The sequence below is a fragment of the Zingiber officinale genome, chromosome 9A, assembly GCF_018446385.1.
Source record: "Zingiber officinale cultivar Zhangliang chromosome 9A, Zo_v1.1, whole genome shotgun sequence".
NCBI lineage: Eukaryota > Viridiplantae > Streptophyta > Magnoliopsida > Zingiberales > Zingiberaceae > Zingiber > Zingiber officinale.
In genome coordinates this window covers 30,409,518-30,427,018 of record NC_056002.1, presented here as the reverse complement: position 1 = coordinate 30,427,018, position 17,501 = coordinate 30,409,518, and the positions used below count along the sequence as shown (strand labels likewise).

General features: G+C 36.8%; 1 pseudogene; it reads right to left on the bottom strand.

Annotated features, from left to right (window-relative positions):
- Positions 1-4,784: 4,784 nt before the first annotated feature.
- Positions 4,785-17,030, bottom strand: LOC122019117 (annotated as a pseudogene).
- Between the last annotated feature and the right edge of the window lie 471 nt (positions 17,031-17,501).

Below are 17,501 nucleotides of genomic sequence, written 5' to 3'. Positions count from 1 at the left end.
TTACCCTTACTTTTGCCCACATAAGCATATATCTTAACCTTTTGGGGGGACACGTGGAGCCCCATCATTCCAATACATCACAAGTCTTTCCATCAAGTCCAGTCGAAGGAGGTATACACCCTATTGATTGGTTACACCCGCGCAAACTTCATGCAACTTGATGTCATAGGCGTAGGGTTGGGTACGAGCCTTGAGGTTGCGTCAAACGATGCGATGAGATGGGATGATCATCTTTCACAAGCATAATGATGACTGAGGATTTATCCTAGTTTTTGCACCTGATCTGATGGTTGAGAGATGACCCTGCACCTCAAGGATCCTCGATCCAGTGGCTGTGGTAGACGAGTGAGGCTATAAATTAAGGAGATGAGGAGCAAGAGTCATTTTCCCTACGCCTTCATCTTCAACTTTCATCTACGCTTCAGCCACCATTATAGTGTCCACCTGTCACTTGAGTTAGAATTTAGCCGTTCGCTTGTAAGTCTTTTGAGGTGCCTCGATTATTGTCCTTTCCTTCCTCTAATGCCGGTAGCCTTTTTCTCTCCCTATGGTATGAGTGGAGTTGTTCTTTGCTACCCAGAGAACACCACATCGAGATGCGGCTAAATTTTGACATCTTACCTGATTATCGGATCCGTATGCCTAGGATATATTAGGTGTCGTACATGCCTCCTCTAGGTTACTTTACATTTTTCTATCACCAACTTGAGAATGGGCTCCAATTTCCAATCCCCGAGTTTTTTTGGAAGCTGTCCGAATATTTCCCATACCTCTTCATCAATTAGCCCCTAATGCTTTTAGGATTCTAAGCGGAGTGATGGTAATCTTCAGACTGTATCAAATATCCTTGATCCCAATTTTCTTCCCTCATTTTTTTATCATCCCAAGCGAACAGAGATCGGTGCATTTCACTTTATGGCCTGAATGGGCTGCCACTTCCTAGATGGATTTCCTTCATCTCACAAGGGGTGGAAGAATCAATTCTTCTATCTAAAACCACCAAACCCTTTTATTTTCTCGACTGACTGGCAAATAGACTTACTAGATCTGTCATCGCTCGGTCGATACTCGATATAAGGACCCAGAGTACCTAAGGGCCCTCGAGCTGCTGACCGATGTGTTTTAACGTAACCAAGATTGTCAAGAATGAAGACTTACATATCGAGCTTGACTGAGTCCAAATGCCGTCGACCTGGAAATGTTACTCGGTAATTCTCACACTACCCCCTTTATTTGTGAAAACTAACTCATGCTTCTTTTTTGATACAAAAGCCATCATGCTGAACATCTCAATTAGCAAATAAACGAAGTGGAATCGACAGCCTTCAAACCCTCCTACTTATGATATAAAATCAAAATGATATTAAATCATCCTGGTAGAAAGTATTAACTACCTTCTACAATTATAAAAATTAGCATCTAGCTTCTACAACGTGTAGAAGCTAGCACTAGCTTCTACAATTGTAAGAGCTAGTAACTTAACTTCTACATGAATGATTAAATAATGTATTATAGAAGCTAGCAACCTAGCTTCTATATGATCAGATAATATATTATATAAGCTAGTAATTAGTTTTTACATATAATATAAGGATATTTTGGATATATCACTTTAAAAGAGGCACAGAGACGAACTCATTTGACTAATAAAAAAAATGAAATGCTCATCTGACAAAAATGTGTAAATTATGGATGCCCATTTGATTTTTGGACCGGATAATTCTTATGTCAAATTTTTTTTATTAACTTTGATAAAATTATTTAAATTTATCAAAATTATTTTAACTAATTTAATTTTAACATGAATATTTTAATAAACTTTAAATAATGTTAACTAAACTAATCTAAGGTATTATGTTGTAGCTATATTTGTTACAGAAGCTCCAGACTAAAGTACTTCTACTGGTCGTTCACTATTAAGAAGTACTTTAAAGCAACAAATGAGTTGTAATAATAGTTTTAGATGGTAAATATGTTAAATTAAATTAAATGTCTTGATTTTTTTTTAAAATATATAAATAACAAATGATGCTATAATAATTTTTTCACAGTAGAAAATGATTAATATCATGCGGTTTTATTTTCCAAAAATATAATATTTTATTGCCATTTTGACGCTGGAGAGTGCAATAAAAGATTTGCCATTAAAGGCATATGTTCCCTTGCCGAATCATAAGGCCAAAGTAAAAGTATAGATCTGTGTTTTTTCCATTTTTATTTTTTTCTTTTGGTGGACCAAAAGTGGAATTAATCTTATTAAGAAATATTTGCTATTAAAGGCATGCTCACATGCCGAATAGCATCTGTCATAAGGCCATAGTCAACTCAAGTATAGATCTGTTTATTCCATTTTTGTTTTTTCTTTTGGTCAAAGGGGACCATAAGTGGAATGAATCTTATTAAGAAATATTTGCTACTAAAGGCATGCTCACATGCCGAATATCATCTATCATAAGGCCAAACTCAACTTTAGTATAGATCAGTTTTTTCTATCTTTGTTTTTTCTTTTGGTCGAAGGGGACCATAAGTGGAATGAATCTTATTGTGAAATATTTGCGGAAAAGGAAGAAAAAAAATCCACGAGTGAAAAAAATATAGCCATCCAACAAATGGCAAACCAGTGGCAATGTCTCCGCAGCCACCGTGGCCTCTCCGCAGAGGAGGTAGGCCTTCATGTTTGTTGTAATCTTTCGCTTACAAGGGTAGTGAAACTTATCATCCTAAACTTTCAGATGTCTGATTTTTCAGGATGAACAATGGCATGCCTTATTTCTTCTTCCTCCAAGATATCAAAAGAGCATGGCAGTGGATTCGGTTGTAATTTGTCAAGCACACTGCCAAACTATTGAAAGGACTACCGTTCGGAGCACACCAAAAGATGGGGTCTGTTAGTACCAAGTTAACAATATATGTTGGAAACAACCCTGGATGAGCTATTTATTGTGCTGATTTCAAGGTCATAGATTACAAATGCATAACTGATTTAGGACATTACCAATAACTTTATTTATCAACTTGGTAATATGCTATGTAGTTTTGCAATCATTAATTAGACTTTCGTACTTTTAAATACTTCAATTTTCCTTTACTATATACCATTATCATTGTCAAATTTGGATCGACTACATGAATTCTATTCTTTCATGAACTCTCTACATTCAAGGTTATATGACTACTATTCAAATCAATCATCTTTAAATTAAGAGTTCTTTGGTCACTTTCTTCCGTTGCCCCTTCCACTAATTGATTCAAACTAATCTAGCTATGTAAGTTGTTGTTTGTCTTTGAACATGTTCATGTTATCTCAACGTTTTTCTTCATTCGTTCAATCATACGTCACTCGCTCAAAAGTGGTTGTGGTTTGCCTAAGCCCTAGGAAGGAGAGTGTTGTGTTGACCCCTTTGGCTTACTTATGTTAGAACCTCATCCCCTTGGGAGATACAAGATGGACTCTTTCGGAAACCTCACTCAAACACAAGCTACCACCTCCAATGAGGAACCTACATTAAAAAGTGAAAGTACCTTCCCGAGCCCACGAGGAGACACAATCCAGGAAAAAAAACCCTTAAACTTTCCTAGCCATAAGAGCGAATTATTGATTCATCGCCAGAGATGACTTACACACAAGCACTCATATCTGATTGATGTTTCTTTTTCATTCTAAAATTCTAACCGAGAGGAACAACTTCTATAAACACAAGAACCAGTCTTGTGGACTTACAGAATGGATTGATAACTCACTGGTACATGCTGAACCTCCTCGATAAGGTACTCCCGAAAAGCTCTCATTATATATAATATACTTTGGAATAATAATATTTGGTATTTGCATTACTATATAGTAGAGGGAGAACAAAATACAAATCTTCAGTTGCTAAAACGTGAAGTAGACTAGTGATATAATGCATTTTTCTAGAAGAAAGTCATTTGGCATATGGACCATGTAGAAAAATTAGAAGACATTTCAGAAGCCTAAGCTAGTAGTAGAGGGTAGGGGATTGAGCCCAATGACGTTGGAGGATCCATATAGTCAATCCCATTTAGTAGGATAAAGGCTTGATTGTTATTGGTACTGACACTTTGAGACCACCAGCTCTCCAGGACCACAATATTTAATCAGAATAAGTGATTCCGAGGTAAATTACAGATAGGTCTTGACAATTTTATGACATTAAGATAAGAGTTATCGGGAGAATGCTGGATTAAACCACACATTGATGATATTCATGCAGCAAAGATTCAGAAGAGAACCAAACACAATGTGCTGAGAATTGAGTCAGTGGGGTCGATGATTGAGCTTTGAGAGTTCAGAAGTCAAAGTGCATTCCATTTGCTATTAAGTATGCACTCTGTGATACGATAGGAGTGCTTGATCATCTCCAAAATTTGATGCATTGTCTGATTAGTTACAAATAATGGTATCATTATGTGTGTCTTATCACTGCGTGGTAATACCAAGTTGGTCAAGACTTTGTCGAAAGATATTTCTCAATCAAGATGGTTAGGTCTTCTCAGCAGGATCTACAAATAGATGAGCAAAACCTTTCTACCTGATTCGAGTTTGCTCATCACTTTACTGAGTCAGAGGTGTGACCTTATCACCATTAAAGCTGCCTTCTCTCTTCCAGAAGCTAAGTGAAGAAACAAATTTGCTCATAGTTTGATTTGTAGGACAACAAAAGCAAATTGGTCCCTATAAATTGTTATTAACACTAATTTAAGAAAATGGAAAGCGGAAAGAATAATATAATAATACAGTAAATAATCAGTAATTAAAGCTTTACTGATGAAATAATTTGGATTGTGTAGTAGCAAACCACAAAGGAAAGGTCAAGTACCAAAACTTGCCTTAGGTTTCAATTTGTGATCAAGGATGAAATTACATTATTTGGGACAGTACACATTTCTTCTAACCCCAAATTCTGCCAAGTTATTCATCGAGTCTTACTTGAAGCAGGTCAATATAACAGAAGTTTAAGGAATTTATCCTGAAACAAAAAGGCAAAGTAAATTAAAGAACATTTCAACATAGACCAATTCCTATAGCTATTCAATCAACTGTAAATAGAGAAAAGCAATGGGGATCAACAGCTTACCACTAAGATTGATACGATGAGCTAGTGGACTCCATACATTGCAAACACAGGAAACCAAGAAACTTGGAAGAACCTTCAAGGATATTCGAATCCCTATTGCAATATGGACGATTGCAGACGTTGCATTTTGGCAGATGAAGCCAACAACACGTCTGGCAGAGAAGGTGAGAGCAGATAGCTTCTTCACTGAGTTCTGAAAAATCAAAACAACCTCCACAGTCTTCGCACCTTGCAATGCAAAAGAAACAACCTCTGCATTCTCTCCATTGTGACTTCCCAGACCTGTAATCATTTCATTGAGGTCATAAAAAGAGATGAACTCTGATGACCGTAACAGAAAAACAATCACCATTCCATATAGGAATTACCTTCAATAGAACAGGAATGAAAATATAATCTAATTCAAGTATACTAATAGATCAAAGTTGAAGGCGCTGGAATTCTGTTCTATTTCAATTTCCCCTGTATAAAAATTGTACAAGTACAGAACTTTTCCTAGTAGCCCACATGTTCGATCAGACATGTGTTTGATCAATCAAGTGAGTTCTTGACGGATCAAAACATGCCTTGATCGAAGTACAAGATTGCCGGCCTCTTGTGTTGGTATTCAGGATCGATACAAAGAGAACTAAACTAATTACACAGCAGAATCAAAGAATTAGTTGTACCTTTTCTTTGTAGCCAAAGACATCTTGATCTTCTGTTATATTCCTCCCCTCTTCTTGGACGTCGTGTGAGTGACGATCTATCAAGACAACAAACACCCTTCCCCTCTTTGTTTCCAAACCGCCGACCACCAAGAGAAGCTCTAGGATGGGGCACCTTCTCCTCTTCTTCTTCTTTTCCAAGTCGCCGCCCACAAAGGATTCTAAGCAAGAGGAGGCGCCGGCCCTAGCAAGGAGGAGAAGAGAATTGTGGGAAAAAAAAATTAGGTTTTAGGGGACGTCATCTACTCTCTTTTATAACCCTTGTCGCCGACCCTAGGAAGGTGAGATTAACCAAATTGTGGATGGGTGGATGCGACGCTTTATATAGAGGCTACAACAAAGACCTAGAGAAGGAATTGTTTTAGGCGTCCTGATGGGCTTGAGCTTCCTGTGTTCGACTCGAACACTCAACTCAAGTCCATCAATAATAATCCATACCACTAAAGGGTTATTATTGAACTACCGCACCAATTCCAAATTACAATATGAGTTCCTTCTTATCATGAGTGCGTTAATCTCCCTGTGTTTAAGATATCGTATGTTCGTTAATTAAATGAGTTACTGACAACTCAATTAATTAACATTTGATTCAAGAGTAGTACTACTCAACTTTATTATCATGTCGGACTAAGTCCACCTACAGGGTTTACATGATAATTTTTATGAGCTTCTCAGGGGGACATCATCAGCCTAAATAATTAGGACACAGATTCCTTCTATAATCAACAACACACCATATAAACAGTACTATTTCCCAACTAATCGGGCCGATTGATTTAACGAATAAATCTCACCCATTGATAAGTTAAAGAAATAAATACTAAGTATACGTGCTTGTTATTATATAGGGATTAAGAGGACGCATATCCATAATAACAGAGGTTTTGTTCTTTTATGTAGTCAGTACAAATCAAACAACCTCAAACGGTCATGCTCAATACACACATAGTGTACTAGTGTAATTTTATAGTCAAGATAAACTAATACCAAATTATACTACAACCGTTCTAACGGTTTGTCCCAATCCTTCTTGGTTGTTAGCTACTATTTATAATTTATAAGGAACTGATAACATGATTTTCTGTATGGCACCACACATCATGTTATCTACAATATAAATTAAATGGACAACTGCATTGACATATATATAAATATAAAATGCAAACATTTGACCAAAGTGATTCTCATTTCAAAATATTTCAAAACAGATGTTCATACAAAAGCTAGGCTTATAGTATACATTCTAACAATTTTCCACTTATACTAAAAGACTATGCTGCCGTAAAAGCTGCCATACATCTGATTATCATCCCCTCAACATACCTATCAAAAGCTCTCGCCGAAAGGGCCTTAGTGAAAGGATCTGCTAGGTTATCTGCTGATGTAATCTTGACGACAACAACCTCTCCTCGTTTTACGATGCCTCGTATCAGGTGGTACTTGCGTTCAATGTATTTACTTGCCTTATAGGCTCGTGGTTCCTTTGAGTTTACTACTGCACCACTGTTATCACAATAAATTGTGATAATTTTGGGCAAACCAGGAATCACATTTAAGTCCATCAAGAAGTTTCTGAGTCATACAACTTCTTTGGCTGCCTCAGAGGCTGCCACATACTCAGCTTCCATGGTGGAGTCTGAAACACATTTCTGCTTAACACTCCTCCATGCTATAGCTCCACCTCCCAAAGTAAACACATACCCCGAGGTTGATTTACTATTGTCCATATCTGATTGGAAGTCCAAATCCGTGTAACCCTAGGGAGCAAATAATCTTCCTGGTAAACCAACATATAATCTCTAGTCATTTTTAGGTACTTTAATATATGTTTTACGACAATCCAATGTCCCTGTCCTAGCTTACTTTAATATCTGCTAACCATGTCCATGGTAAAACAGATATCCGGTCTCGTACATAGCATTGCATACATTAGGCTTCCTACAGTCAAAGCATAAAGAACTGTCTTCATCTCCTCTATCTCCTTTGGTGCCTTAGGACACATCTCTTTAGATAAAGATACTCCATGCTGAAAAGGTAAAAAATCTTTCTTGAAGTTTTGCATGCTAAAACGAGCTAGGATAATATCGATGTATGAAGCTTGAGATAAGCACAACATCCTTTTCTTACGATTCCTTATTACTTTGATCCCAAGAATATGTCTACATTCTCCCAAGTTCTTCATATCAAACTGCTTGGACATTCATACATTTACGTCTAACAACACTTTGACATTGTTGCCAATGAGCAAAATGTCATCTACGTATAGTACAAGAAATACCATCACGTTTTCGTCACTTTTCTTGTATACACAAGACTCATCCGGACACTGAATGAATCCATGAGACCGGATCACTTCATCAAACTGAATGTTCCAAGATCTCGAAGCTTGCTTCAATCCATAAATGGACCGATTGAGCTTACATACAAGATGCTCTTTGTCCTTCACAATGAATATAGATGTTTTCTTCAAGATTTCCGTTAAGGAAAGCTACCTTGACATCCATTTGTCAAATCTCATAATCCATATGAGTAGCAATAGATAAAAGAATCTGGATAGACTTAAGCATGACTACCGGCGAAAAAGTTTCCTCATAATCGATTCCCTCTTTCTGAGTATACCCCTTCGCAAGAAGCCTCGCTTTAAATATTTCCACCTTCCCGTCTGTTCCTCTTTTCCTTTTATAGACCCATTTACATCTAATGACTTTTACACCATTTGGTGGTTCTACAAGCTCCCAGACCTGATTAGAATGCATAGATTCTATTTCAGAGTTCATTGCACTTTGCCAAGATGCTGTATTTTTATCTTGGAGTGCTTCATCATATGTCCAGGGATCAGCTTCATGTTCACCAGGGGTCAAGTCCGAAGATTCTTCCAAAAACATGAATCTTTCAGGTTGTCTAACAACCCTCCCACTACGACGAGGCACTACATGTAATTGTGCATCATTTGTGACACGTGTTGCAGTTACTTGTGGTATCTCATCTTGTATCGTTGGTACTAAAGTAGAAGTGTCCTCTCTTATTTCCTCAAGAACTATTTTATTCATGGACTTGTGGTGCATTACATAGTCCTCTTCTAAAAATCGAGCATCGGTGCTAACAATGACCTTATGATCTTTAGGACTATAAAACAAACCACCTTTCGTTCCTCTAGGATATCCCACGAACAAGTGAACTTCTGTACATGATTCCAACTTATCAGTGTCTCCCTTCAGCACATGTGCTGGACTACCCCAAATTCGAATGTGTCAAACTAGGCTTACGCTCATTCCATAATTCTATGGAAATAGAGGGTACTGACTTAGAAGGTACCAAGTTCAAAATGTACGCCGCGTTTCCAGAGCATATTCCCAAAACGAATTTGGTAATTCTGAATAACTTATCATTGATCTAACCATTTCCATAAGAGTCCTATTCCTTCGTTCCGCCACACCATTCTGTTGGGATGTACCAGGTGTCGACAATTGGGATTGAATCCCGACCTCTGATAAGTAACTCCTAAACTCTCCTAAGAGGTACTCTCCACCACGATCAGACCATAGTGTCTTGATACTTTTACTATGACGTTTCTTCATATCAGCCTTATACTATTTGAACTTATGAAAGTACTCAGACTTGCGGCGCATCAAGTAAATGTACCCATATCTCGAATAGTCATCTATAAAAGAGACAAACTATTCGAAACCACCTCTTGCCTGGATAGTCATAGACTCAAACAAATCAGAATGAACCAATTCCAACACTTCTTTGGCTCTATGCCCCTTTGCCTTAAAAGACCTCTTGGTCATTTTTTCTTCCAAGCAAGACTCGTAGGTCGGAAAGTTTTCCACTACCAATGAACCCAAAGGTTCATCAGCTATTAACCTTTGAATCCTATTCAAGTTAATATGACCCAACCTTAGATGCCAAAGATGTTTGGTTCATTTCCGAAGGTTGCTTTCTCTTATTAGAATTAGAAGATGTGTTATTAATTTCCATTTGTTACATCGTAGGAGTTATTGGATTAAGAGTATACAAATTGCCAACCAACACACCAGAACAGATAACCACCCTATTTTTCTTGACAACCACTTTGTCATCAAAAGAAACAGAATATCAATCCATAAATAGTTTAGAAACTAAAATCAAGTTCTTTATAAAACATGGTATGTAAAGATAATTTTCAAAATCAAAGTTTTATTCTTATCAAAAGATAAATAAACATCTCCCACTACAACCGCCGTCACTCTCGTAGCATTACCCATGTAAACGATGATCTCCCCTTCATGTAGTCGTCTGGTTTCCTGGAACCCTGCAATGAATTGCAGACATGATCAGTGGCTCCCGTATCTATACACCAGGTACCGGTAGATAACATCACTAAACATGTTTCAACAACTAATGAATAAGATATACCTTTATTGTTCTTCTTTCTGCGAGGGCAGTCCACCTTCCAATGTCCTGCTTGCATGTGAAGCACTTGCCCTTCGACATCTTCACACCTGCTTGCGACCCAGTCCCTTGAGGTCAAATCACTTTCTTTGCTGAACCAACTTATTTCTTCTTCTTCTTTCCGCCTTTCGGCTTAGAGGTAGAAACGTTTTCAGCAATGTGAACTTGAGAACTTTGACGAAATAACCCTTCTGTCGTTTGGAGTTCTGTCAGAAATTCCATCAACTAATAAACCCTTTTGTTCATGTTGTAGTCCAGGCGGAACTGCTCAAAACTCTTGGGCAGCATTGCAGAATGATATCGACCTGGGGTTCCCCATCGATTTCAGCTCCAAGGGCTTCCATCTCATTCAAATGAGCCATCATCTTGAGGATATGATCTCTTACGGGTGTCCCCTCAGTAATGGTGGGCGTCATTAAGTTTCTCATAGTCTCCTATCTGACAGCCCGATTCTGGTGTCCGAAGAGTTCCTTGAGATTGAGCATCATGTCATAGGCAGTGGGTATGACCTGATGCTGATGTTGCCGCACATTTGATATAGAAGCCAAAATATAACACCGTGTCATCTCATCCGCCTTGACCCATTTCCTGTGTCTCTCTATCTCCTCTTCACTAGAATCCTTATCAGGCACGCTAGGACAGACCTCAAAAAGTACGAACTTGTATTTTTCAGCAGTTAAGACAATGTCTAAGTTCCATTTCCAATCAATATAATTTGGACCAGTAAGTTTGTTTTCTTTTAAAATAACAGCAAGAGAATTGAAATCCATTTTGAAATCCTGAGAATCACAAAATAAAATATTTGGTCAGAACTTTAGAATTTAAAAATAATATTGATTCTTCAAACAATATAATTTAAATTCACCAACATCTCAAAACACCATGAATTTCATATGCCGCGATAGTGTGGACGTATACTAATTCAAACACTTATAAGAGGTTTTACCCATTAATTTTATTATCTTGTCAACCTAACTTTATGACAAATAAAATTAATAGTTGGTTCATCTTCGGCCACACAAATAATAGTAGTGACTCCGATGGAGAGGATACTATTAAATGCGTCTAAGTATATAGCATTACTTGATACTTAGTCCAGTAATTAGGATTACGCCCCTTTAGATGGAGAAGATCACACATACCTAAATAATTTCCTATAATCATCCATAAAGGAAGTTTGATCTAGTGATCCGCAAACAAACTCATCCGATATGGAGAAAGACATTTAAAGTCAACACGCAAGTTTTAATGCATCACTTACAAACCAGTAATGGAGACCGTTGAATTTATTTAAATAATCCCTCTCCTACTTAGTTATTTAAATTAAGGAATTTTAACATGCACACACATCACATCACATAAAAACATCATATAAAGGCAATAAATATGAAAATAAATTTTTTAACTATTATGGCCTCATCCATCGTTGTCCTCCAATATGCCGCCAATGGATCAAGCCGTTGCGTCTATCTTGCTTCCTTCTTCGCAGCGCCTCCGGTCCTCAAAATAGCACAACGCATAGCAAGGATACAAGCTGCAATTAAAAGAAATAAAAATTTACATTTATCGATCCTATATTCCACAAAGGAATTTACATGTAATCCAGATCGAACAAAATGTAAAAAATAATACAGCAACCAGTACTTAATTATTATAATCATGCACAACACAAAACAACCTCGACATGCCCGAGGGTTCAAATCATACATAAACACAAAAACCATATTAGTTGGACTTAGGACGTCTGCAACCACAGAGTTAATCTTTCTTGCAGATCCTACTATTATCCTGCCTAAACTTATATATGAGCAGTGCATAATTTAATCGAAAACCAATCACACAGAGCCAGAAACTTTGCTTTGATACCACTTGAAGGCGTTGGAATTCCGTTTTGTTTCAATTTCCCCTGTACAAAAATTGTACAAGTACAGAACTTTTCCTAGCAACCCGCATGTTCGATCAGACATGTGTTTGATCAATCAAGTGAGTTCTTGACGGATCAAAGCATGCCTTGATCGAAGTACAAGATCGCTGGTCTCTTGTGTTGGTATTTAGGATTGATACAAAGAGAACTAAATAATTACACAGCGGAATCAAAAAACTAGTTGTACCTTTTCTTTGTAGCCAAAGACCTCTTGATCTTTTGTTGTATTCCTCTCCTCTTCTTGGACGTCGTGTGGACGACGATCTACCAAAATAACAAACACCCTTCCCCTCTTTGTTTCCAAACCGCCGACCGCCAAGAGAAGATCTAGGATGTGGCGCATTCTCCTCTTCTTCTTCTTTTCCAAGCCGCCACCCACAAAGGATTCTAAGCAAGAGGAGGCGCCGACCCTAGCAAGGAGGAGAAGAGAATTGTGGGAAAAAAAATAGGTTTTAGGGGGAGCCACCTACTCCCTTTTATAACCCTTGTCGTCGGCCCTAGGAAGGTGAGATTAACCAAATTGTGGATGGGTGGATGCGACGCTTTATATAGAGGCTACAACAGAGACCTAGAGGAGGAATTGTTTTAGGCGTCCTGATGGGCTTGGGCTTCTTGTGTTCGACCTGAACACTCAACTCAAGTCCATCAATAATAATCCATACCACTAAAGGGTTATTATTGAACTACCGCACCAATCTCATATTACAATATGGGTTCCTTCTTATCATGAGTGTGTTAATCTCCCTGTATTTAAGATATCATATGTCCGTTAATTAAATGAGTTACTGACAACTCAATTAATTAACATTTGATTCAAGAGTAGTACCACTCAACTTTATTATCATGTCGGACTAAGTCCACCTGTAGGGTTTACATGATAATCTTTATGAGCTTCTCAAGGGGACATCATCAACCTAAATAATTAGGACACAGATTCCTTCTATAATTAACAACACACCATATAAACAGTACTATATTTCAACTAATCGACCCTATTGATTTAACGAATAAATCTCACCCATTGATAAGTTAAAGAAATAAATACTAAGTATACGTGCTTATTATTATATAGGATTAAGAGGGCGCACATCCATAATAACAAAGGTTTTATTCTTTTATGTAATCAATACAAATCAAACAACCTCAAACGGTCCTGACCAAAGTAATTCTCATTTCAAAATATTTCAAAACAGATGTTCATACAAAAGCTAAACTTATAGTATATATCCCAACAAAAGTTTCATTTACAAATATGAAAAGTGGGACAGTTGACATTATAAAAAGATGTCCCATAGAAATAGAAGAAAAAAAACACTTTCAACTACAAAGATCATTAAAATTTTTATTTCACCCCCATACAATTTGATGAATTATAGCTTATAACTTCTAACCTTTGCAAAATCATCATACCCTTTCCCACCACATCTCAACACTGTTAGGCCAATATAATAGCCAACAACAAATTGTTATTGAAGGGTTGCTGCCACAACGAGGTAAAAATCATATGGTCTTGACGTTACCTGTCATCTTGACATAACTTCTCAAGTTGAGGGGAGAAAAAATGGTTAGTTTTGCAAAGGTTGAGGGTACACTGTAATTTGTCAACTTATGGAGTGTTGAAACGCAAGTAGGAAAACTTTTGGAAGTAGATTAGAATTTACTCAATTTTAATGAATTTTCACATTATGATGCTAAAAATGTGCAGTATTGAAACATCCAGCAACCTGCAGTTCTCCCTCGTACAATCAAAAACTATTCGAACATTACTGCACTTTGGGCAAATATCAACATCTATCAGTCGGTCACCGTTGAAGATGTTAGACGGCCGGTTGTTATAGTTGATGGGATATGAAACTTGCAGAACATCATTTTTAAACAATAACTTCAGAGCGTCAAGATGATAGATTGTTAGGTTAGGGATTCCATGAATATGGAGAGCAAAATAGGATCGCTTTTTAGGAATTTGAAATGAAAACATGAGCTAGTGTTCGGAGTCTTAATTCCCTCTAGAAAGATTACAAACTTAAGAGCTGAGATAGACTAGGAATAAACAACTTAGTGTTGCTCAAGTGTGTCTAAACCTCTTACTCGTTTTTTTCTTATATAGGCAGAGAAAAATTGTAAATAAGATCAAAGCGGGTGCTCATTGGGCCCCATCGTCCTTTGATTCTCTACCTTTTGTCTGCCATTTACAAACTTTACAGCTATTCGAAAGGACGGCTTACAAACTTTACAGTTAATAATATTCGAAAAGGAAGGCTCCCCGAGACTCAATCTTTTCTTCTTTATTAAAAACACTTTTACATATGTCTTCTTTGGATGCTTTTGGGCTCACCACTTGCTTTCTGATTAGGGCGGAGTTTCGAATAATACAAGAAACTCCACCCTAATCAGAAAGCAAGTGGTGAGCCCAAAAGCATCCAAAGAAGACATGTGTAAAAGTGCTTTAATAAAGAAGAAAGGATTGAGCCTCGGGGAGCCTTCCTTTTCAAATATTATTAGCTGTAAAATTTATAAGCCGTCCTTTCTAATAGTTGTAAAGTTTATAAATGACAGACAAAAGGTAGAGAATCAAAGGACGATGGGGCCCAATGAACACTCGTTTTGATCTTATCTACAACTTTCCTCTGCCTATATAAGCAAGAGCGAGTTCGAGGTTTAGACACACTTGAGCAACATCAAGTTGTTTATTTCTAGTCTGTCTCAGCTCTTAAGCTTAAGTTTATAATCTTTCTAGAGGGAAATAAGACTCCAAGCACTAGCTCAGATTTTCATTTCAAATTCCTAAAAAGCGATCCTATTTTAGTATCTTCAACCGGCCTTTTAGCTCATAATGCCACTTTAGTATTCTCACTACACCATCAGCACTTAGTTGCATGCATCCAGGTACATGAAGCTGCAAACATTTAGCAAGTTAGTATGATGTATATGTTGAACACTAATATCAATTGATACTCAGATATTTGAAGTCTGACACAATTTAGAAGAGTGAAACCTTTCTCTGAAGCTAAAGTTAAAAGTGCCATGAAAATTTGGCCAGGGAGTTTATCTTAAATATGTGGAATAATATTGTCAAATACTGAGTGGACATATTTTTCTGGTTAATACAGTTTAAACTTCATTTCATGCATACCAATCATCAATCCTGAAGGTTTCACCCTGGGTCATTAAAGTAATAGACAAAAAAAATTAAAAAAAGTCAGAATAGACCAAAGAAACAGATTTTTAAATCTTGTTCCTTGGAATAAAGGGACTTATTACAAGGTAACTGGAGGATTAGGTGTAACAGACATGAGAAACCATGGGCTTAGCTCAGAACTTGGTGGAATGTGATTCCAAACAAGAAAGTGTTTACGAGGAGACATTGCAAATGACAACTATTTCCAAACCAGCAAATATTCCCAAAGCAGAATACAAACTTTCAGTCCAAATACTTGGAAAGATATCACACAAATGAAACAATGTGCTTTATCAGCCATGATTATGTGGTAGGTGCATTAATTTCTGATATGAATACAGTGCATGAACCGAAAAATTAAATTTTTTCATCATCTGATGAACTAATGGTCTGATCCAAGCACCTGTATCCCTGCCATTAGAATGTTTTCCAAAACTGATATATTATTCAACAAGTTTGGTTGGATCTTTTAGCTAAGCTAATGATACAGAATTCAGCCTATTGGCTAAAAATTGAAACACAATTCTGCCTAGACACATTTGCAAAGTATCAATTTCTATGCAATTGAAGTATCCAACACTTCAGAATCTTTTAATCTTAAAATAATAATACTTGTCATATAAACAATTATTCAAAATCATGTATCTACATTGTTTCGGTTCTCTAACCTTTACATTCTAGATTAGTATTTATTTATCTGATTTCGTAGCCTTGATTAATTCATTTTCAGCCATGATTGTATTTAGAAATCTCCTACATGTCTTTCCTGCTCATTTCGTTGGGTTTTTACCAAAAACGTATATTACATAATTAAGAAGAAAAATTCTCTGATGGGATTTTTCTTTAACAAGAAAATCTCGAGTTCCTCTCATTGACAAATAATGGAATCTAATCACACAAAGTCAAAAGTTGTTCCAGTTCTTATATATATACACACCAATTCATGAAAACAAAATGGCCAAAGAAAACAATATAAGCATTCATTTTGGTGAGTCTTAGCTAGGTATATTGAACTATACAAGTAAAAGATTGTAACTTTGATTGTCTTTGATAAATATAGAAAGCGATATTTTGAATTAAGGAAGAACTATATAAATCCATATTGCCAGCAAAATAAATCCTTGCATATGCTACAGAAATTAAGTTTATCTCATCACAACAACGAGGAAAAAACTTCAATTTTTCGAATCAAAACGAAATTAATAGTTCTTAAATCGAGAGAGCATTAGATCAAATAAACACCTTGGTGATGCCTCGATTTCGATTCACAACCTGCATGAGCCCATCGTCGGTGACCTTCCAGCAATCCAGGAGAGCTAAAGCCTCCAATTTCCCATCGGCCCTCGACGTGATACGGAGAGGGCTTCGTCAGTAAGCCGCGAGCTCAAAGGCGCTCGATCGCGACGCGCCGCCAAAGAAAGATGTCCAGCGAGACCGAGTCCCTGAAGAGGCGCGATACGCCCTGGAAGGCCAACAACTCCGGCAGGCGGAGATAGCCAAGGACCAGGAGCAGCGCGCCGGATACATCGACGGCCGGGGAGGCGGCCACAGGGTTAGGGTTCGGACATCCATCGCATGCTTCAGATGGCGGCCGGGCGTGATTCAAAGAAGATTGTGGCATCCGTCGCCGGCGGAGAGCTCGATTCAGAGAAAAAGAAGAGGAGCTCGAGGTTTGTTGTCAATCGCCAGTCCTCCTGCTCTAAATCCCAAGATATTTGATAATTTTTAAAATACTCCTTAATATATACTAAATTTTAGAAATACATGTAAGATTTTTATAACAAAGATTTTTTTTTTTTTGAGTTTTTTTTTACTAAATTCCAAAAATACTTATAAGATTTTTACAATAAAATAAAAACTTTTAAAATACATTTTGATATTGATAAAATTATTTTTTAAAATATTAAAATTAATGGTCTCCATTTATTAATTTTTGTTATTCTTGTATCATGTGAACTCCTAAATAATTGAAGGAAAAAAATGCCCGTTTTCACACATTAAATAAATTCAAAACGTAACTTTTATAAAAAAAACTAATTTTAAGATATTTATCTCTTTTAAAATTCAAACTTTAATTCTTCTAAACACACCCATAAAGCAACACCCTTTATATTTATTATTATATATGTTCTATATTGAAAAAAGCAATTAAATAAGAATAA